Source organism: Heteronotia binoei, chromosome 10 (assembly GCF_032191835.1).
Source record: "Heteronotia binoei isolate CCM8104 ecotype False Entrance Well chromosome 10, APGP_CSIRO_Hbin_v1, whole genome shotgun sequence".
Taxonomy (NCBI): Eukaryota; Metazoa; Chordata; class Lepidosauria; order Squamata; family Gekkonidae; genus Heteronotia; species Heteronotia binoei.
The window spans coordinates 83,848,171-83,872,148 of NC_083232.1; the positions used below are offsets into that span (position 1 = coordinate 83,848,171).

Consider the following 23,978-nt stretch of genomic DNA (forward strand, 5'->3'; position numbering starts at 1 on the left):
TGGGCGCTGTTGACAGGCCAAAGGGTAAGGCCCTGTATTGGAAGTGCTGATTCAGTACCACGAACCTTAGAAAACGACGATGAGAAGGGTGGATAGGGATGTGGAGATAAGCTTCGGTCAGGTCTATGGAAGTGAGGTACTCCCCTGACAATAGAGAGTCCATAATGAATCTCAAGGTTTCCATTCTGAAGTGACGTACTTTGACATAGCGATTTAGAAACTTGAGATCCAAGATGGCCCTCCAGTCGCCATTCTTCTTGGGTATGGTGAAAAGGATGGAGTATACGCCTTTCCCCTTCTCCAACCCTGGGACTAGTTCGACTGCTCGAATGTCGATAAGATGCTGAATTGCTTTTGAGGTGATGAGACGTTTGTGCTTCTGCTTGGGGGAAGGTGATCTGACAAATCTGTCTGGTGGAATGCGGTGAAACTCTATTGAATACCCCTCTTTTACAATTTCTAAAGACCATTGGTCTGCCTGAGAGGCCTCCCAGGCTTCTGCAAAGTGGAGTAGTCGAGCTCCCACCGGTACGTGACCGTAGTCATGCCTGCTTGGACTTGCCCTCTCTGTCAGGCTTGTCCATTTTGGAGAAGTTATTACGATTGAATTTGGAGCCGAATGAGCCTCTTTTGAAGGAATTCTTTGGTGTTTCCCAATTAAACTTCTTTGATTCAGAACGATATCTGGCCAAGGAATGTTGGGTCCGAAAGGACTGAGGGCCCCTCTTTTCATTCCTCCGAATGGATTTGGGCATGGCCTTCTTTTTATCCCTAGTCTCTACTAGGATCTTGTCCAAAGCGTCCCCGAAGAGACGATCCCCTTGAAAGGAATAAGCTGCCACTGTGGATTTAGAGAGGAAGTCAGCTTGCCAAGCCCTAAGCCACAGGAGGCGTCTAGCCACAGTAGCGGAAGCCATTGTTTTAGAGGCAAAGGTCAGTATATCTAAGGTTGCGTCAGCTGTGAATGACGCTGCCTTAAGGATGCGTGAGGCGCCCTCTAACATGCGTCTGTTGTCCTCTGGTAACATCTGGAGTAACTTACGTACCCAAACAATGGACGCCCTGGAGACCAGGGAGGCCGCGGAGGACGCCTTAACTATCATGGCCACAGATTCGTACAATCTCTTCAAGGTTGCCTCAGCTTTTTTGTCCAGGGGATCTCTAAGAGAACCCTGGCCGTCCTCTGAAACCAGTCCCGAAGACTGTAGAGCTGCTACTGGGCCGTCCACAGTTGGAGCTTGTAACAACTCATTGGTATAGGCAGGCAGTGCATATAACTTCTTTACTAAGTGAGGAAACTGCTTAAGGGAAGCTGGCTTTTCCCATTCTGCTCTAACCTGCTTTTCAAAGTATTCTGGAAAAGGGAAGACTTGTTCAGAAGCTTCCCCCCTGGGCAAGAACTCAGAATTACCACTGGTTCTTGACTTAAACTTCTTAGATTTAGCTACCTTGATTTCCTCATCAATAGGGCCCTCCTCAATTTCTAAGGCTGAAAGCGTTTTGGCTAGAAGGAACTGGTAATCTTCCTGATGGAAGAAACGACTAGCCTGTTCAGGAATTTTAACCTCCTCCTGTTCCTCCTCAGAGAAACATTCCCCCTCTTCCCTGTCTTCCTGGTCAGAGTCAGATGCCATAGTCTCGAGCTCTAAGGATTGGGAAGACTGCACTGGGGCCTTTCGCGCTGCCTTAGTGGGCCAGGAGAAAGAGCGGGGAGGGTCTGCAGGAAAGGTTGATCCTTGAGGGAGAAGCCCCAGCCGGGCGCAAAAGGAGCCCATTTCCTCCTGCATAGCTCTTCTAATAAAAAGCATAGCCTCTGGATTCAGAGGGTTGCCCATTTGTACGTTACCCCCGTCCTGGAAGCCTTCGATGCGCGGTTGCAGGTAGTTCCGAGTCTCCGGAGTGCCTGCTCCTGGGGGTTGGAAGGTCTGAGAGCTACGCTCCGCACTTCCAAAATGGCCGCCGCTGCTTGCTGCCGCCCCGAGGGACGTAGCCTGGGCCTTCATTACGCGCCGTTTCTTGGCGCTGGCAGCTGGCTCGTCTGCGGCCGCGTCAGGAAGGGCGCGAACAAGCCGCAAAGGCAGGTCGGCTCCTTCGACGTGAGTCGGCGCTGCTAGAAGCGCGGCGCGCGACTCTCCCTCCTCGTCCGATAGGAAACCGTCCCTACTACAGGCCATTCTAAAACGACCCAGAACAAGTTTCCTCGGTAGTCTTTGATCAGCAAAGGCAGAAGGAAAAGGAGGGATAAGTAGATATGGAAAGGAAAGGATATGGAATGGAAATTGAGAAGAAGAAACAGAGAAAAAAGGCTGAGCCTAGCCTTGTGCTGCTGCTCCCTGTAGAGGCAGGAACAAAAACTGAGGGCGGGGTTATTCCGAAGGCGCCAACAGGAAGTTGAAAAAAGTGTTCCTGCCTCCCTGAAGGAATAGTAGGAATAACCCACAGAGATGTCCGACAACCTCTGAGGGAGAACTCCAGCATCTACTGATCTAAGAAAACCATCCTTCTTCCTCCATTATCATTGCCAACCTTTACTTATGCTACTAAAGACAGAAACACTGTTAGGGAGAGTGGGTTGGATACATTGGGAAAGTTCATGGAAGGAGATGGTGCAGTGGATCTTTTCCTGTGTTCCTCTTCTTCAAGCAGCCTGCTGTTTAGCTTCAAACTCCTTTCTGAGGTTGGGAGAGATTCACATGCAAAATGCCCCACAGGATGGACACTGAGAGCCAGTTTGGTGTAGTGGTTAAGTGTGTGGACTCTTATCTGGGAGAACCATGTTTGATTCCCCACTCCTCCACTTGCAGCTGCTGGAATGGTCTTGGGTCAGCCATAGCTCTCATATGAGTTGTACTTGAAAGGGCAGCTGCTGTAAGAGCTCTCTCAGTCCCACCTATCTCACAGGGTGTCTGTTGTGTGTGGGGGAGGGGGAGGTAAAGGAGATTGTGACCACTCTGAAACTCTGAGTATAAGGTGGGATATAAATCCAATATCTTCTTCTTCTTCTACAATGAGGCAGCATCACAGAAAACCACCTCTTTTTCCTGCTTCCACATCAGCTGAGTATTGGGAGAGTGAGGCAAATTTACGTTTGTCTACTAATACTAGTGACACGCAGAGGGAGAAAGCCAAAAGTTCTCCACATGTATACAGCCACCAACCACATATCTTTGTGACATGGAGAAGATAACTGGCAGGCCTGAGATGCTTCAAAAACAAAGGTAGTATTGGAAGCTTTGCCAGATGTGCATGAAGGAAGTAATTCATCTTATACATCTGAAGAGGTTGAAAACACTGGTTTAAATACCAAGGCCTTTCCCCCAAAAGTCCAGCAATTTTCATTGTGAAATTATTTTTCTTTGCATGAGAAAAATAATTTCATAATGAAATTCCTTTCCTAAAACTACGTAGTTTCCAGGGGTCTTTAATTAGGGGAACTGAACTGGCTCTCATGAATAGAGTAGACTTAGAGAATACAATTTTCTTGTTCTATATATTTTATATATTGCAGTGCCCCAAAGGTATTTTAAGTAGAGATAACTGTCTCCAAGTCATTTCCATTCAGAGTATTACTGCTGCCTTATTAACCCAAGTAAATGGCAGGGAGGTGTTCTTCAAGCAGTCAAGATCACTACAGAGGTTGATGGAAGAAACCGCTAGGCACAGCTTGGCATACTTGGCATCAAATAATGCTCCAAAAAGAAAAGTCAAATTCTGTGCTTAGAATTATCTTTATATAAAGGAGTAATGAAGTTATTTCATTTCACAAATATATTTTGGGAGGAAAGGTGGCATGGTATAGCCAGAATTCATTCAATCTTGGAAGCTAAGCAGGCTGACCACCAAGGAAAGGGAGACCACAACAGAAAACTCTTCAGAGGAACACAATACCAAACCACCTCTGCTTCTCACTGGCCTTTAAAGCCTCTTGCTAGGGTTGCCATAAGTCAATGGTGACTTGATGGCACTTTACGGATTCAAAAACTTTAGGTGTCAAACTCATTTGTTATGAGGGTCGGATCTGACATAAATGTCACTTTGTTTGGCCAAGCCATGTGTAATGTAAAATGTAATGCCAGGGCCAGGAGACATGAACTTTATGAAGGATACAGGCAAACCCAACTAACAATATTATTTTTACTCAAAATAAAAACATGCTCTAAACATTAACACTCTTACAGTACCTCCCTGATGTCCACCCTCCCACTTCCACCACCCATAACTCATTAGGACTGGGAGAGTATACAGGGATATCATGCACAGTTTCTGTCATTTAGCAATAAAGGTAATGACCCGTTGCTCGTGGACCTGGTAAGAGTCCTGAATGGGCTGGTTCAGTCCTGTGGGCTCTATGTTTGACGCCCCCTTTTTTTTTTAAAGGCAAAGGTGGGGAAAAGGCAGATGACATTCATGGGCTTGTATTGGTGGCAATACAAGACACACACATCCTCCAATCAAACCTCTATTTGCTGAATTCTTAGTGGAGACCACCATGTTGGCTGCTGTGTGAAACAAGATGCTGGACTAAATAGACCTCTAGTCTAATCCAGCAGGGTCTCATTATGTTCACCTGCACATTTTCAAAGCTTGTTCCATAACATTTTCAGGACTGGAGGTTCTCAGTATGCCTTGTTTTATTCCATTTACACAGACAATGCTATGTTCCAATGAAATCCCACATCAGCATATATAACTGTGTCTCATTTAGGCATTTTCAAAAATGCCCAAGTAATTCCCTTTTTGTCTAACGGAATCAATACGAATCCTCCTAGGAAAATGAATTCCATAAGGTATTCCACTCTAAACTGATGTTCTAATGCCCCAAATCTTCCCCCAAATCACAAAAACCAGAAACTGCCCCACGGAAGAAACCATAAATCATAGCTAGTCACAGTAACAACAGAAGCTTTTGCCCTGAATGCAAGTAACAATGATACATATTCTCCACCATTTCAGAGCTGAAAACAGGGATGCTCTTGTGTACTTGAGCATCCGTATGCTCACATCAAGGATCACTGTCTGAACACTGGTCCCTCCACCTACTAATGCACATTGCTATAGCATCCTCTCTGTCATACTATATTCATTACTCTGCAGTAGCCTGTCCTGCACTGCTTTAAAAGCACAACTTATGTTTCTCCTTTTCAGTAAAGCAACACTAGAAAAAAACTTTTATTATCCTACAATATGTTTTCTGAGGAAGTGTATATGCACACCAAGTTTATACCCAGAATAAAACCTTTTGATCTTAAAGGTACTAGACCCAAACTTTGCTCTGTGCTATCCAGATAAATAATGCCAGTATACTAAATGGAAGTGCATATGCTACAGAATGACTTGAAAGTTCACATGAATTATAGAAGCATCAGCCTCTAACCCTGACTCAGAATATTTAATCAGGAAAACCAGGGAAAGGATTTGAATCTTTAATAACGGTTAGTTTTAGCAACACACACTACTTAAAAAATTAAGGGAACCCAAAAGGACAAAAAAGGGTTGAAAGAAGGCTGGTGATTTAACCAAAGAAAAGGAATTGTCCCAAACAGGAACAGTTGAAGCATAAGGGAGATTCTGAGCATGTTGAAGAGACCTTCTGTTACATCTCTAAAAAAAATTCTCTCTTTTTTTTAAGATAACTATTGGGAAATTAGTGTGTTCTGTGAAATGTATCCAATTCCTTTTGCTCATAAAAATGCATTGAACATCTATAGCACAACACAGCAGACTACTCTAGGATTTCTAGAATGCCCTGAAGCTTCTTTCTTTCTTTTATTTGTTTGTTTGTTTGTAGTCACCTGCAGCCTGAAGAAGAGCTCTGGAGCACTTGAAACTTTGCACACTATAATGTATCATTTGGCTGGTCATAATAAAAGTTATTATGTGTACCATGTTCTGAGGGTTTTTTTCTTTTGAACAGCACAGCTGATATCAACTCCTCTCTACGTTTTAGTAAGTCTTTGAAATAACATTCAAATAAACAATGGTTTAATTATTTTCAAGTCTAAGTATTTGATATTTATAACAATTATTCAGCACAAACAATAACATAGGGCCTATTAAATATTTAATTGATTTGTTGCATTGTTTTTAACTAGTATATTGTTTTAATATATTTTGTACATCGCCCTGACCCCTGCAAAAGCTGGGCTAAAGCGATTAATTAAGTTGAAATAATAACAACAACAATCAAGTGTTTTCCCTCTTCAACTGGCACATAATCCAACAGGTTTTGCAAGAAATGGGGGTTACAGTGGATATGAAACTCCTGAATAGCTCTCTTCCTGACTGCCTCCTCCTTTCAATGCCACATGTGCATTTTTTTAAAAAGTAAGCCTTGCTTTCAAACACTGGCAAACTAGTTTCTTCTGTTACTACCCCTTTGCCTGTATGTGCATAAGAATGATGACCGTAGCCAAGAGAAAATACAACCCTGAACTTCCATAGGTAAAATAGAGGGATAAACATTCCACCATGAAAGCAAACAGTCATGGTCTTTTTCCATTCAACCATGCTGGAATCTTTTGCAATTTTCCCGCAGGCTTGAACCCATTCAACAAATTAATCTGAGCCCCACTTTCAAGCTAATCCCTGGCAAACCAGCAACCTGCTTGCAGGTGCGCCTCTGCTTTTCAAAACTGCAAAATGCAAGCTTGCACCAAGTTATGATTAAACTAGAACAATGATTAGAATAAATTGTTAAAGCCAGCTTACTGAAGAAGAAAAAACAAATCAGAGAATGTACAGAGAAGTAAGTAACCAATATTAAAATAAAATGCATAAATATCTTGACAGTAATTATTTGAACTGATACATTCCATCCGCATGCACCTGTGAATACACAGAGGTTCACAACATTTTTGAGTGGCTTTAGTTTCCAGCCTCTCCTCCCACAATGGAAAGGTGTGGTCTTATCTATGACAAAACACAACTTTAATTGGGACTCAGTACAACTGCAATGGCACATCTCAGTCCTCCCCCCAGTGATAGGAGGCTCATCCCTACCATAGAGGCACTGAAAAACAAGCATTCAGATGTTTCACCACTCGCTGAACATTTCCTGAGACTTTAATTGTAATATCAGAGAGAGCTCTACCCTTCTCCAAAGTTAGAGGAAGGCAGAGCTATTCTTGACTTCATGCTAACTTTTTAAAAAGGTAAAGGTATCTTTTAAAAAGGTAAAGGTACCTGCGCAAGCACCAGTTGTGTCCGACTCTGGGATGACGTTGCTTTCACAACGTTTTCATGGCAGACTTTTTACTTTTTAGGCACTCTGAAAATAGCCTTGCTGCTTTTTGAATGACTCTAAGGCAGGAGTGTCAAACTCATTTATTATGAGGGCCAGAACAGACATAAATGAGACCTTGTCGGGCCGGGCGATATCTGGCCAGGTCATGTGTGTACCTATTTAAGATTAGGTAGCAGAGATATAAACTTTTTAAAGGACATAGACAAACATGACTAAGGATTTAAAAAAAACAACCTTAAAACATGCTCAAAACATTAGCACTTGATGGTCTTAAAGGTGCTTTTCTCCCATGGGATCCAGCCAGGGAACTGGGCAAAGGAAGCTCTGGCTCTTTCCTTCCTTCCCCAGGTGACCAGGAGGGGGAGGAGCCTCATCCAATGGAAAAAATTGAGGTTTTGTTCTGTAGCTCCTGTGTGATTGAGCAAGCCTGGGAAAGCAAGCTAAGATGCAGAAGGAAGCGAGAGGGAGAAGGAAGCAGACAAGAGCCAGTTGTTCGGGGGCCTGATAGGAGCCCTCCAGGAGCCTGATTTGGCCCCCAGGCCGCATGTTTGACACCCTTGCTCTAAGGCATTCTCTCACCAGACTTCAAGGCTGACCAGCAGAGTACAATTGTGGACAATGAAAATTACATAGATTTGTAAATATATTCTCAATTATGCCAAATCCATTTTATTACAGAAATACTGAAGTGATCATCTGCCTATTTTTTTCATGGGCTAGAGAAAATATAACTTATGCAAGCTAAAACAATCCCTTCTGTGAACAGAAACCATAAACTGTGATTCCCTTCTATTCACAGAATTAATTTGTGGCATCTAATCCTCCATTGTGACACCAAGTGAGCACTAAGCCTGGAACACCAGACAGAAGAACATCAAGTGAGAATGCTTCAACCCCTTCATGTGAGATGCTGACCTGCACAGCCCCAAAGGTAGACTATTATAATGCATTCCATGTGAGGCTGTTCTTGACATCTGTTTAGAACTTCAGACACATGCAAGGGTGAAGAATACGACTATCTGTGCAAACTTCTATAAAGCACCTACAACCCTACCTGTAAAAACCTCAGATATCTTGAATCCGTACCTAAGAAAACATCTCCTTCCCTACATCCCAATGAAATCTGAGGGACTGACAAAGAGCATCTTCTTAATCTCCAAGTATCACTTTCAGAATGTGTTTGGGTGTAACAGAGGAGCAATTCTGGCACCCCACAAACCTGTCTTTTGGGAGCAAGCAGATTTATATGTAATAGTAAATGGTGTAGACAGTTTTTTTCACTGTACATAGAACAGCTCAGCACATGGCAGCAGCCACCATGTGAACCCTTTTTTATTAAGTTATTTTTATGTCACCTTTGCAGTCTGAGAATTGTTCATTTAAACAGTCACTGTTCTGGCTAAGCCAGCTGTAGTGTTGCTGCTAAGTGAGTAACTCTGGTATTTCTTGCACCTGCAGTCTGATCTTTTCATAGATAGTCCTCTTTTATTTTTCTCCGCTTTTCACAACGGATGCCATGTTTACATTAGAGTTCCCTGGGGAGCAGTGCACATAAAACAGGAAGGGAAGAAACAAGTTTCCAAACATGCAACAGAAGCATGTTAGGGAGCCAAAGTTGTTGTTCTTCAATTTGTACTCCTGGGAGAAATTGCAAGGGGAAAGCAGATTTCTCTCTTTCATGGATAAATGCTGCACTCATAGAAGGAGCGCATAAGGAGGAGATGCATGAGTTTTCCCTTTTATTTCCTTTTTCATAACTTCCTACTACTGTGTTGAGCCATTTTCATACAAAAGAGTCTAGTCATGTAAATTTCATTGTCTGACTATGGTTTATCCAGACAGTGGCTTTCAGCACACTTGGTACAGTACTGTACTGTACAAAAGGTAACAAAAAACTGTCAAAGGGAACGGCACATATATTCTCCCTCTAACACCCTATGTGCAAGAAAACACAGCCATGTCAATAGCACAGCCCACACACTGGTTTCTTCCAGTTATGTGGACAAACTGGGGGTTGAGCTCAGATTGAGGCATCCTGCAAGTCTGGACTCTGGTTATCATAAGAGCAGAAAAATGAGGATCATCTAGGTGATCTCTGAGCATCTCAGAGCCTACTAGATTTCCTAAGGTGTACCGCAAAATTCTAATTATATTTTTCTTCTGAAACACAGACCCTTTCCCCAACTCTGTTGGTTTATTGTCTTTTTAACTGATTGCCTCCTTTCAAATTCCCACCCCTGCTTCTATTTGATGCTGCCGGAATTGTATTCCATTCATTAACAAGTGGTTTGCATCCGCTGAGAAGAGCTGTCTGAAGTAACAGCGCCACAGCATTCATCATCATTACATCAGCAGTAGGGAAAGTTTATACTGATTGCTATCAGCATCCAGAGTGGCCTGATCAGTGTGCAAGCAAACATAGGATGTTTAATTTTTTTTCAGAAATTACTCTGGGTATTTGGGGTGTTCACATACACTGCTTTGATCTGCACTATTGGAGGCAGTCTTTAGGGATCTGTCTCAAAAGGGGGGAAACTGTGTGAAAGAGGAGGGGAAACAAGGTGTAGCATGTAGAACAATCAGAAAATTACAGTGTCTCTCAAGCATAAAGGGTCTTTTATCAGATGCATCAAAACTGGTTACTTCATTCCCTGGGAATATTCAGCGATAAAGAAAGCTCCATCTTGGTCAGATCTATTCAAAATGTACACAAAACAATTTAATACGAGAGCTATTTTATTTAGATTCATTCAAGCTTGTACTTGTTATGTTTAAAAGCCAAAGCCCTCAGTTATGTTTAACACCAATTTAGGCAAATCTGTAGTGATGAAATTTCCCTGAAAACTAGACGTTATGCTTTTTAAAAACCTCTGCTCCACACTTGTCACAATTTACCACTCCTGTGCAAACTTACCCACTCCCTATAAAGGCAATATAAAAGAAAAAAAATTAAGGTCTAAAAAGAATACTTGTTATAATAAGGAATTGTGTTTTTATTAACAAATGTCACTGGGAATAAGCAAGAAGCATATTTACACTTTTCCATTTTAGTAATTTTCTTTAAACGTTTGCAGTACCCTCAGTGTGGCTACTGTGTGTGATTCATATAGAGAAAGCTGACCATTCAGGAAAGGAAAGGAGGGAGACTTGAGAACAGAAGGAAGTAAAGAGACAGAGAAAGAAAGCAGGGCATGGGAGCAGCAAAGGGGGAAGATGAAGCAAACGCAAAAGGATTTAAGTGAAGAAATGAAAAGAAGACTCATCAAGAAAAAGTTGCAACCCTGACTTGGACAGCCCAGGCCAAGCCCGATCTCATCAGATCTCTGAAGCTAAGCAGGGTCAACTCTGGTGAGTAGTTGGATGGAAGACCTCCATGGAATATCAGAGCTGGAGACAGGGACAGGTTTTATCCAGCTACCTATCTGAATATCCTCTTTGCCCCCAGTAGGGGTCAGTCACCAGAGACTTCCATGATTTCCAGGTGCACATGCACTCTCTCACACGCACACACAAATATGCACATAAAAATACAAAAATGCCAAAAAGAGAGAAAGTTGCTAAAGTCAGGTCATTGGTCCACCTTGCCTAAGCACTCTTCACACCAACCAGCGCTGGTTCTCCCAGGTTTCAGATCTCATTCCAAAGATCATTCCAGTTGGGAGTTGCTGCGGATTGAACTAAAAACCTTCTTAATGCAAAGTATATGCTCAACCACTGATCAACAAGCCCTCCTTAAATGTATACAAGAATGACATCACACTTCAACCCCATGCTCCTCATTTCACTTTCACAAACTGTCATAACAAAACCACCTCCTTTCCTCCCTGTTTTGAGACATATTTTCTGAATGATCTCTATGGAAACACCAACCTCAACATTGCCCATTTGCAGGCATGTAAAGTCAATTCCTGCTGGTTCCAATCCAGAAGACCCTTCCTGCAAATTCCAATTCTGATGCATACTTTTTTGTAGGAAGAAAATCCTTACATCAGAGTAGACATATCAGGATACTTCACACAGTATATTTTTAAGAGCACATCTAGATTTTTTTTTAAGTGTGTGCAGAAAAGTCTAAAACAAGAATGACATACAGGCACAATGTAGGTACACTAGGCAGGGAAACTGGCTGCAGTCTGGAGCTGGTTGTTATTCTGTAGCAAGTCTGGTTTTGCTTCTGTATCCTGTGTGAAATGGTGCCTAGAGGGCAGATTAAAAGGCCAGTTCAAATTCCTGTTCAGACACAAATTGACTAGGTAACCTCCCACAACTCACAGTCCTTCAGGTTCATCCAGGGAACAAATAAATTCACATCTTGTCTAGTTGTACCCTGAGAGTACCTGGATGACAACCATGAATTTTCAAAAGCGACCCAGTCAATTCACGTCTGAACACAAATTTGAATCAGACATTTAATCTATCCTTTGATGACCATTTCATACATTACATTCATGATCAGATGTCTTCCACAGCCATAGCTCATTTTTTCTCAATAAAAGGCAACCAATTTATTCCAACTACGATAAAAGTATTTATGAGCAAAGTGATTCCACAGTTATTGTATGGGATCCCAATTCAGATAAGGGCTTTTGATCAGACCACAGAAGATGTGCAATCCGAATTCTTATGGAAAGTTATGGGTATCCCACACTGCGTACTATACGCAGCACTTCATCTGGAAACTGCCCTTAATATAGTAGAAACCACAGCATGGCTTATGATCATCAAGTTCTGGTTACATCTGCACTTTGTTGACCTAGTGAGTTTTATCCAAGAAATATTTCCAAATGGTCAGCTTATACTGAGAATAAGATCTTGTCCCTTGGTACCCTCTAGACTTGCTGGCCATATTCCTCTTTATGAGTGCATAGCAATTAATGAAACAGGATTCTTGCTACTGAAATTCAAAAACTTCATAGTCTAGCCCATACAACTTGCTCCCTTCTTAACTTTGAAATCCCTCTTCTGACAGGACAGATGGCTGCCGACCTGTAACTTTTACAAGCTCCCCAAACCCAAAGAGCTTTCTCTCTAGCACGTTTCAATGTCTTACCATCAGCAGGTTTGTATGGTAGGTTTAGTAAGATTGCATATTCGGCCAGGTTCTGTCCTTGCAATTCTAGGTGTGTTGAGTCAGTGGCACGTATTCTGTTTTATTGTCGCTTATATACAGATCTTCGCACTAGGTATACTGATTCACTTTTAGATGGTATGTCAAGTCTTCCAGATCACATTAAGGTCTGCCGACTTTTAAATGATAAGTTTTCCTGAAGTCACAGAGAAGGTAGACCATAAGAACTCATCAGGATATAATATAGCATTACTATCAAAAACATTTTTTTCCTTTTTAATAAGGCTTTGTTGGCCTTATTTTACTTAGCCCATTCCTTATTTTTAGTACTGTTTGTAAAATTGAATATGCCAATAAAGGAGATGAGGAGGAAGAGAAGATATCTCAATGTCTTTCTCTTTCCTTAAAGGAAGCTATGAAAGAGGACCAGTTTAAATCAGGACCATCACAGTGTGGTAGGAGGGGGGCTAACCCTTCCCCCTGTACTATTTCCTGGATAGAAAAGCCTCCTCTAAACTGTTATTAACCCTAGTACTAAAAAAACACAGGCAATTTCATCCAAATTGTATCCTGCCCCCATCAACTGCTTTCAAAGAAAACTAATGCCACGTGGTGATTCAGTCACAGATTTCTAGATCTCATGCACTTGTGCTCTCAGTACAACTGAACATAACAATGACTTGTTGCACAGAGTTGAGTGAGTTTAGGACAGCAAAGCATTCTGAATTTTACCAGTGCAGTCAATGCATTCTAGGTAAGAAATTCACAAATTCCTAATATGGAAACTGTACTATACAGACAGACAGGAACACAATTGAAATCGACCTTCCTGAAGGTCCTGCAAATTGATCCAGAAAACTGACATGCCCATTTCAATCTGTTTTTCACACGTGCACAAGGACATTTAAAATTGCCTTTCTGGTTTTCACACAGATGCACCAATAGAAGAAAAGGAGCTAAGAAACACCTGTGTGATTTAAGTCTTCCTGTTTCTATGCTATCTAACACAGAGAGGAAGATCTGCAGAAACATATATATATCCTTCCTCCTTTTTATTATATCCCTGAAATCTCCTGAACTACAGACAAGATTCTACCCTTCATACCAAAATGGCCATTTGTATTCCAGATGTTCTTATAGATTAGGGAGGTGTCCACTCTTCCCTGTTAATGTTTTATATGTTCTGGTGAATTTAAAATGCATCTTGAGAGCTTTTATAGCTGACTAGACAGGTAAAAACTGTAAAATGAATAAATGTTAAAAATAAATGGATATTTTGGTAAATAAGCAGTGATAAGATATTCCTCTAATAACTTTACTTTTTTGAAAGATCTCATTAGCTGTAATCATTTTTAGTTTCCAATCTGTTTCTCTGGAACAAACTGAAACCCAGTTTACGTTACTTGCCATCACCTGTATTGTTTAAATAAAACAATACAACATAAAAATTAAAATAAAAAGGGTATGAAGCAGAAGTAGATTAGATAAAGTGCAGACAAATAAAATGGTCAAGGGGATCAGCTCACATTACCTACAGAAAAAAATAATTTGGGACTTGTTGCTTTTTGTTAAAAGAGAACTACAGGAGTTCACACCCAAGATTACCAAAATTACATATGGTGTGTGACAATGGATACAAGAAAAAATATTCTGCTTCTATCATACTATAATGTGGGAAGTTCACACAATCAAGCTCATAAGAATAGGCTCAGATAGAAAGGGAATTATTTCTGCACATAATTAATATGGAGATTTCACTACCACATGGTATTATGATAGCTACTAGTACAAATACCTTTTAAAGATTACTTTAAAACAAGAAACAAGAAATGAAGAATACATCAATGGCAATTAGCGATGACACTAGAATGGAACCTCAATATTATGAGGGAGAATGCCTTCAAATATCAAGTACTAGATGCAAAAAAGAAGGAAAACCTTTCTCCTCATTGTCATGGCATTAAAAGCATATGGCTGGTTACTGTTGAGAAGAAAAGACTGAATCTGATGAACCTTGCTAAGATCCAGCAAGGCAGTTACTTTCTTCTTGTGATACAAGTGTGGAAACCTTCTCAAACACTTTCTGTTGCCAAGATTTTATAACAAGCACGAATTTGAGCAGACTTCGGAGGATGGTGGAAGACAGGAGGGCCTGGTGTGACTTTGTCCATGGGGTCGCAAAGAGTCGGACTCGACTGTGCAACTGAACAACAACAAATTCAATCTATAAAAAGATGCTGATGTTATAATATCTATATGTATTAAAATGCAAATAGCTATTAATTCTGCTTGCTTCCTTCTTTTGTGTTGGTTCTGTAAACATTTATCCAGATCTTTTTAAAGTTTTCAAAATCCTTTAAGCATAAAAGGTGAAAAATGGTGAATTGGTTCCATCCTGGACACACTGAAACTGGTGGACACAACAACACAGCATCCAAAACAAATGCATGCAGTTAGGCAGAACAAAACATCATTAGGAAACCTGAACAACAATAACAAAGCATAATTTAATGAGGTTCCCTGAACAAGTAACCATGTAAAGGGGCTCTCTACACCCTAGAGAAATCACTTAAAAAAAATCTACAACAAGGAAGTACTCGAATGCTGTCTTCAGGGCTTGAATTCAGCAGGACCCATGGTCTGGATGCAGTTGGGATTTCTCTCTCTGCTGCACATAGATCCTGGGGCATATGCAAATGCTCCTGCACCTTTTTTCCTACAAAATGACTCCTGGCTGTCTTGCAAACAGACCTGCAAAAGTTAGCTTAGAAAAGCAATTTACCAGTCCATCTACCTGAACAAACTATTACTTATTCAAGAGTTGAATAAGGGGATTTGAAAATCTACATTTTGTAGATTCTATTTTATCACCCCCAGGCAGTTCTTAAGTTCCACAGGTGACTTGATGAGTGGCTTTAAACAAGCCTAGTAAAAGTTCCAAATAAGACAGCAGCAGTATCCTTTCTGGGATTCTTCCTAGTCTATAGACTTCTACAGTATACTACAGAAAATTAACTGTTGTTCCACAGGCCTAAATCCAAAGGAAGCAATTAGCTAGATGCTGATTAGGAATGTTTTCCTATTGTTTTAAGAGCTGAAATCCTGCTTCAAAATAAAATCAGAAACCCATTCTGGAGTTCTTTTTCAGATTTTAACTGCCTGAAGGAATATTTTGCCTAAGTAAGGACTGAACTCAATTGCTATTATTGAAAATTAATGCAACAATTTCAGGGCTGGTTGCATTTTAGGTATTTAGTTGTCTGGTTGAATAAAAATCTAATGCTGGCATTATGGAATATAAAATACTCAATTAGGCTATAATCTCAGAATCTGATGCTGTGATTTTGTTACCTAAAATGCCATTCCCACAACCAGCCCGCATGTTTTTTAAAAATCTTCTCTCTGAGTTAATCATATGTGCTCACCTGTGCAAAAGTGGCACAGATTAGACCCTAGATTATGTAAGGGAGAAACATCTCTAAATAAAATTTAAAGTGTCCAAGTATTCAACATCCTGGTTCTAAGCATAGGTACAAACATAATCGAAACTCTTTGGGACTTATTACCAAGCAGATACTTTTAAGTGCATGGGTGATCTTTGTACCTTAGTGGAAAACACAGTCTAATTCATATCCAACCAAAGTCCTAACAAGATTTGCTCATATCTTTCTGAAGTCCTCTTGATAGCAGCTGATCAAGGTACCCAGAATTTCCTAAAATTGCTACTGACATGAAACAAGAGGGTCTTCATGAATTCCATGCCTAACTTGAATTAGAACATCCTTTGGGTTCCTTTTGAACTCCCTGTCTTAACCCCATGCTTTCTTATATAATATTCAAGCTTTAAAAAAGAAAAAGATATAGAACAAGTGGCCAGGAATTCATAAATGTTATACCTAAATGAAAAAGAGAGAGCTGTTCATTTTTCTGATCTGTTGTATCTTGGTAATTCTAATGCCACAGTATAGATGACAACTGCAGAAAACTGGAGAGAAAGGTCCCATCTAAATTGTTTGATGTAATCTAAAGAATTCCAAGAAATACATCCAAAGCTATCCTGTTTGGCTCTATTTACAATCCCATAATACTAGAGAGAGAAAACATTTATGTGGGGAAGAGAACATTTACCTATTTGTTGATAGGATAAACCTTGAATGAAGCATATTTTAAATTATTCTCACAAGCCACTACTAACATCCTTTCATTAAAATATAAGCTCATGCCCCCAAAAAGAGAGATAAAATCTTTACATTCAGCAATATGCAATTCTGTTGTAAAAGTCTTTTTATAATCTTGGTTTCCCAAAACAGATTTGAAAGGGTAAGAACACATCTCATAAGAGGACAATCAGCATCTCTTGCTGCAATGATAACAGGCCTTAATACTGTTCCACAGATGCTGTTATTACTAGACATGCTTGTATGCAAAGTTACTGGTGGACAGAGCTGGTGGCAAAAGACACCAATTCCTGCTCATTCTCACAATCTGTTAAATCAAGTACAAACACCAGCAATTTTTAAAATTATTTGCATCCTGGTTTCTATTGTTCAATCAACAATACAAAAGCCATGGCTGCCAAAAGTACCTCTCTCCCTTGTACTAACTGCCAAATCCCAGTGGCACAAGGAATTTCGTACAGCTTATTTTCCATTCTCATTGATGTATTGCTTTACGGCATCAATCCCAATCACACTGTAATTTAAATCTATCAGGGTCCAGCAACAGAGCTCAATTAAAAATATACTTAACATACAATAGACTTGGACACAGGGCTATGACAAAGTTACTACAGCTTGTACAAGGCCATATTCTAATTTTACATATGCAAATCACTAGCACCCAGCATCACACTTTTTACCAATCGATCTGTTAAGGAATGATTTCTTTGTATCAAGAAGGTGGGGGGGGGGTCAACTCCTGGAATTCTATCTAGCACAGTTTCACATGCTAAGCAAACCCAGATGTTTTCACCTTCCCAGTAAAGAGAGTGACTAACTTTACACACCAAGAAGAACTTCAATTGTAAAAAAAAGGAACTTTATAAAGTCTCCCCCCCCCTTACATCTTTTAAACTTCATTTTAGGCTTTACACTTGTCTTATTTGGGGGGAGGGGAGATTAAGTATCAGAATGTTTTATAGGAGGGTTTGGTTGGTAGATTTTGCAATGCTGCAGGGAGGGAATGACAGAGAGCCATTCTGCTTGCTACAATAGAAATTATCCCCCAAGTATCCTACAATAATCATAGAATTCTGCAGCTACTTCCTCCTCCTCTTCTTCCTAATGATTTGTAGAAAAATTCAAGTTTGAAACTGCAGAATAGATCTAATGCACAGGTTAGATACTGGCAAAGTTGGCATGCACAGGATTGTAGCTAAAACCAAATGCATTTATTCAGAATTAAGTTACATTGGCTTCAATAATATTTACTTATCAGGAAGCAAGTCCCAATGAACTCAGTGTGACTTTCTCCCAAATAAAACATGTACATGGCAGGACTGCATGTATTCAGAAACTAACTAAATATTAACTGTAATATTTTAAAACCAGGACTTACATTAACTATGAATGATCATAGTTAATGGAATAAATTATAAAAGCATTAAACAGCTATGAGGCCGACAGAAAGAGAGCAAAGTATACAATTTAAGATTATTCTTCATGCCATAACAAACCCACAGGATGTAGCCAACGAAGTCCTTAAGAGCCACCATCACCCCTTACAAAAGATATCTGCATAAGGCAGCCTTTGAAAGAAAGTAGGGACTTAGTGAGCTATAAAGGAGGGAGGGGACTTACCTCAAAACCTAGCCATGTGGAAATCAGAGCAGTAATTCTACAAGTCGGCAGAGTACACTTTTAGAGCTACAATGGTGTGAAGAAGTGCTGGGCAGCATTGCCTGAAGGCATCACTAATACACTGATGACTAATGACTGAGCCAGGAAGACAATGAATTTGGAGGTTGAAAACTAAGAGAAACCATGCAGTACCTTGACAAATGGGCTTTCACAATTTCATTCACTGAATAACCTTTAAGCACAAAATTGGCTCAAGTTCCCTTCGGAATAACTTGACGCATGTTGTTGAACAATGATATAGGCATTTCCCTTATTTTAACAGGCCGCTCTTATACTAAATACATAAACATGATTGCAGGAAATGAAATTTAAGAGTTAACTTATTTGTCAGATATGGGAAAATTAATATCCAGAAGGCTATGTGAGATAGCTTTTTCTCCAATTTGGGAGGGGTGTAAAGGAAAGTATCCCACTTTTAGAGGGCATGAATGGTTACAATTTACTGTTTGAGGTGGGACAGATTTGGGGAGGGGGGAATGGGAAGGTGTAAAAACATTTTTTTTCCAGAACCCGTAAAATAACCAGTGAGAAAGCAAGCGCTAAGAGTCTGCTTCACTTCTAGAGTCCCAGCATAAAAGGTCTAATTCGTAAACAGAGCAATCATCATTATCCCATAAATCAAGTATTGTGTAAAACTTTGCAATAGCATGTCCCCCTCACCACCACTAACACCCCCAACAGCATCTCTTTTTTGTGGTGGTGCTGTTTTCTTCAATGTAAATAGCTTCCAAATTTTAAAACAATTTGGACTATTTTTATAGTCAGAATGAAATATCTGAAGTGTCTCTAAATTAACAAGAGCCACTTAGCTCAGACAGCATTGCCCTTAGCAGCTCCTAAAAACTTCAGGGGGAAAGAGAGAGAGAAAGAGAAAGAAAGATCTTAAAACAGGAAGCTTAGTAAGCTCATAAAACTGTTGTTGGAGCCAGGAACACATAGCATATTTAATCTCCAAACTGTGAGAGAGTCTACAATGATTTCAGCAAGATCTGAGGCATGCCCTCAAGGTTTGCTGGGATCTGGGATTAGGGAGTTGATAAGAACCTCAGCTGCCCATGGACATGTTTTTCTTCTGCAGTTAAACACAAATGCAGAGAGACGTTTGACTGCTGCTTGGCGTTACTGCTCAAGTTATATAAAAGCTTTGCAGCTCCTTTTGCTGTCAATATATCAAAGTTGAAAAAAATCATCAAAGTGTGAAATTTCATTTAAAGTCTTTGCCAGTCTACAGCTCTATTTCACAGACCTATCAAATAAAAGTACAGATGAGGAAAATACACTCAGAAAACTTGGATGGGGAAAGAAAGTTTTGCTATGTGCCCCCCATTTTTTTTTGTTTATTCCATCTCCTTTTATTGGAATTTTAAGCTGAAGCACATGAAGCCCAATGGCAAGAAAACAAGGGAGCAGATATTGGGGAATGGGGAGAATAAAGCAAAAGGTGTATTTTAAAAACACTCTATTAAAAAACCAATTGAAATTAATTATTAGAACTGAGCCATTTAATGTTTATTGAACAAAAGGATCTCTGGGTCAGTTTAGCATCTTAATTTCTTACAATATGTCTTGACTTCATGACACTTCAAATAAACTGCAGAATATGAGGGCCAGCCATAGGAAAGCCTTCTTCAAAGTATCTCTTTAGCTTAGAGGATTTACCACAATTGCATACAGAAGAAAACTCTGACTTTTGAGATAATCTACTATAGTCTAAAAGCATTAACATTCCATTACTAAGGTCTTCCTGAGGATTTCATGACTCATTGATTCACTCTTGCTCTGAGTCTGCTTCTTCTTAGTACATTACTCTCTCCTCACGCCAGAGTGCATGCAACAATGGCCATTAAACCGTTTCCTTTCATAACTCTCAGGCCTCCCCCTTACTAGAATGGATCCCCATCTTTAACAAGCATCAGATGCTTTACTCAGAGAGAAAACTGTGGAAAAGTTTTTTTAAAATGCTCTCTAACATCAAATAAATACCTCAGTAGCAAGGCTGATGTGTTCTAGCAATTATCCATGATTAGAAGCAAGAAAGAGAGAAATAAGAACTGTAAACAATTTACACTCTTAAAAGCACTATTTATAAAGATAAATAATAATTGCAGCAAAGAAAGACATCCTAACTCCACTGGGATCAATGGGGGATTAGGCAGCGGCTTCAGAAGAAAGCTGGTTCCCCCTCCCCACATGCATTTATTAAACTTTTCAATGTTTGGAGAAAGTGTTTTGATTATTTGATTTTGCAGAAGCTCGGTTTTGTGCTGAGAAAACTGCCTCTTTTCAAATATGTATGATTCAAAATTAAAATTTACAAGATGCTTCAAATATCCCACAAACCATTTTCTTTTCAGAAGACTTTTCTGCAGGCTGTTGAGTCTTGGCTACTGTACAAGTTTTGCACCACTGTTTGTTTTTGGGGGTTTTGCAAGATAATGCGTGTAATATCTTCTTTGATTTATTTTTTCTTCTGGAAACAAACATTTCAGCATTATTATACTGATGACCATGTGCAGCAATGTAAACTAAACTGTATGTGAACACACACACCCAAATTCTACTTACTTTCCAGCTTTTTTTCTTTTAAGAATTATATCCACCCTTCACCTTCTCCTTAACTAATAATTAGATTTCTGTCACCTCATTCCTCATCACAATTATTTCAAAGTAACTCTTATCTCACTGATTTCATTGGAACTTGGTAAGCGTGTACTCAGGCACAAACCCTAACCATTACCTAAACTGCAAATGTTCTACATGAATGGCAGTGCAATCCAAAACAGAGTTATACTCTTCTATGTCAACTGCAGTCAAGTAGCTTAGAACGCTGTAACTCTTTTTAGGATTGTAGTCAGGAGTAAATCTCTGGAGAAACGTGCAGATGATATCCGTACAGTTAAACAAAAAAGTAGTCTCCTCTTACAAACCAGCACAAAGTTATTTAACATTTGTTTTTTAAAGCAGGCTATAAAACAATCTTCTAAAAATTATGTACCAGTGCATCATGCATTAAATTTCATCTCATAAATTCTTGAAATACTTTACACACAGTTTACACTGTTGAAGACATTCACTGTTAGATTTTACACACAACACAGCTTCAACTAAGTTACCGTGAGGTGTTAAGAAAGTATGTTACAGGTTTCAGATTTCTTTGTTTTCAAAATTGCTTTCTTTCAAAATAATTTTTGAGATATGCAATTAATAAACTGTCAGATCCTAATTAATTTTTAATAAAGAGCCTAAAGGAAACAATTACAGATATCAATCACTAAGGCACCTTTCCAAATTAAGAATGTAATTGTATAACTGCTCCAAACAGTCTCAGCTCATAATTTGGGGGGGTCATCTTTCTATACTTTTTACACTGCTCCCTCCCAAAAATAAACTTGGGTTGGTCTTTGGAGTTCATTTGTATCAAACCAGATCTCATATTCATGTTTTAACAGAACATGGAAAAAGAATAAATCAAATGCCCTTCTTATAAAAACAATTAGTAATTTAATGAACCTCGTATTTCAAAAAGAATTGGAAATCACTGGGTTTTAATGTGATCCCTGAAAATGAACTCAAAATCGCAGGCTCAAGCTACAAAAATGGATACAGCCTGGGGAAAAAATCCTAAAAGTTTAATGCATATTGTTATTACAGTATGGCCAGCTAGCCAATGCAGGCTTATTTAATGGGATGTACACATTAACTTGCCAAAATGGACAGCCACCCATACCTTGAGCTTTTTTAAAAAACAGTCTCTATAGGCTGAGATGCAAACGGTCCATCATTTCAAACTGAAGTGGCAGCTGGAAAATGTGGAACAGCTGGCAAAGAGCAGTGAGAAAATGTTTTACATAAATATTTCTACATATAAACTGGGAGAAGGCCACAAACACTAGACCCAAAGGATGGGATCAACACGATACACCAGAGGATTCAAATTATTGGGGGCTGGGAGAATAGGGTGTTTAAAAAAACAACAACTCTTATTTCTGATGTGGTATTTGCAAGGGACAATAACCAATTGGCAGCCTCTCAGTTAGAAAAACTGCAATTGGGAACTACCCAAAGTTGAAGGGCTAAACTAACATAACAAAACAGATTCTCTGCTGAAGCCTTCTAAGGTTCCTTTGATGTGACTGCTTGTCCAAATTGCTTTGTTTTCATCTATTTACTCTGCCTCTTTCGCCCAAGGCCTCCCCCTCCAACAGCTTTCTTTCCAAGTTTGAGAAAGTTAACTGCTGGGTGCAATTCATGTAACTCCCCAGCCATGCAGTCCTCCCCATCCAATGAATGAGGTTTACAAGAGGGAGCCAAAAACCAAAGAGAAAGAGAGATGTCTCGACAACAGAAAAAATACTCAAAACCAAGGAGCTCCGGTTTGCACCTTGCCAGAAAATTAGCCAGTCTCAACTAACCACAATGGAAATCCAAGCATCTGATACTCCTGGGTCCAAAAGTTCAGGCCAAAAGAAACTAACTCGCCTTGAAGTAGTAGCCACAGGATCTTTTCCTCATTTTACAACAACAGCTAAAAGTTTAAAAACAGAATTTCCACCTTCCTCCAGTTATGAGTGAGAAGCCTCACCCTCATCTCCCCTCCCACTTCAGTTTCTTCCCCAAAACTTTCAAGCACAGGAATCAAACTTTGGAAGTGGGGGGGGGGCGGATTAAAAAGGCATCCTTCATACCACTACAAATAATAGCACAAGGTTGTGTACAGTACCACATCCGATCACTTGCTTCCAGATGTGGCAAACTTCCAGTCACCTCAGAAACTGCTGGCAGGATATTTTTTTTCCCCTTCCTTCCTTCTTTTTTTTTTTCTTTTTTGGAAACGGCCAAGCAGCTGCTTCAAGCCTGCAAAATGTGCAGTTCAACTGAACTGTGGGACCTTAAGCCTGCAAATCCTTTCAGAGTGCAGCCGGGCAGAGACTGCAAGTCCAAAGGGGGAGGGGGGGGAAATATCCCGCACTTTCTGCCTGGGTGCAGCAGCCTGATCTTACTCAGATTTCCGCAGATTTCCACGGGACCGACGACTCCCGAAGCGAGCGTCCAGAAGGCTGCACCCGCAGATCGCCCTTCCCCCAAAAAAGAGCCGCCTGCCACTCGAGAGCCGTTCAATTGCTCTCCCTCCCGGCCTCTCTCTCCATCTAGTCAACTTGCATGAGAAACCAAACACAGAAGAAGAAGAAAAAGGATTTCCCCATTCCTCCCCTCCCGCAATTCTACCCCCCCCCCCCTTAAAAATCCATTCTAGCTTCTTTCCAGCATTGCCAGGCGCGCCGCAAGTTAAACAAAGAACTTTTTTCCTCTCTCCCCCCCCTCCCCGCCCAGGCGTGCTTGCCTCCAAAACTCGCGACTTACGTACCTGCTGCAGCCGCTGCTTCTGCTGGGGTCGGGAGGAGCCCCAAACTTCCCATAGGAGACAAAACAGACCGGGGCTCTCTCTCTCCCGCAAGATGCCGCGGCGCACACAATGCGCGATCGCCGGCTCCTACACTTCACCAGCACCGATCCCCGAGGATGAATGAGGGCATTTTGCTTCTGTTTTGGAGTGGGAAGAGGCTGGGGGGGAGGGGGGTGGTCTGGGCAGGGGGAGAGGAGGAGGAGGAGGGCTCTCTGTCTCTGTGTGTTCAATGTTGTTTGATATTGCTTACACACGTACGGCTCCCTCTCGCTCGTTTGTGTGTGTGTGTGTGCCCGCGGATTTCTCCCCATCAAGATCTGAACATCAGTTCCAGGGATCGTGTAATCCGATCCCTTCTGAGTCACTCAAACTCACCCGGAGTGACATCTCTCTGATTGGGTTCAA

At 40.5% G+C, this 23,978-nt stretch overlaps 1 protein-coding gene across 5 annotated transcripts in view; it reads right to left on the reverse strand.

The window, feature by feature from the left end:
* GLI3 (GLI family zinc finger 3) overlaps positions 1-23,978 on the reverse strand; it is a 580,106-nt gene that overhangs the window by 316,718 nt on the left and 239,410 nt on the right. The window contains exon 1 of one of the 5 annotated variants that reach the window (XM_060247669.1): positions 23,535-23,556. The exons of the other annotated variants lie outside the window; for them this stretch is intronic. The gene's annotated coding sequence lies outside the window, so the exon portion shown is untranslated. Of the gene's footprint in view, positions 1-23,534; positions 23,557-23,978 lie in introns of those variants that run through there. 5 annotated transcript variants of the gene reach the window in all.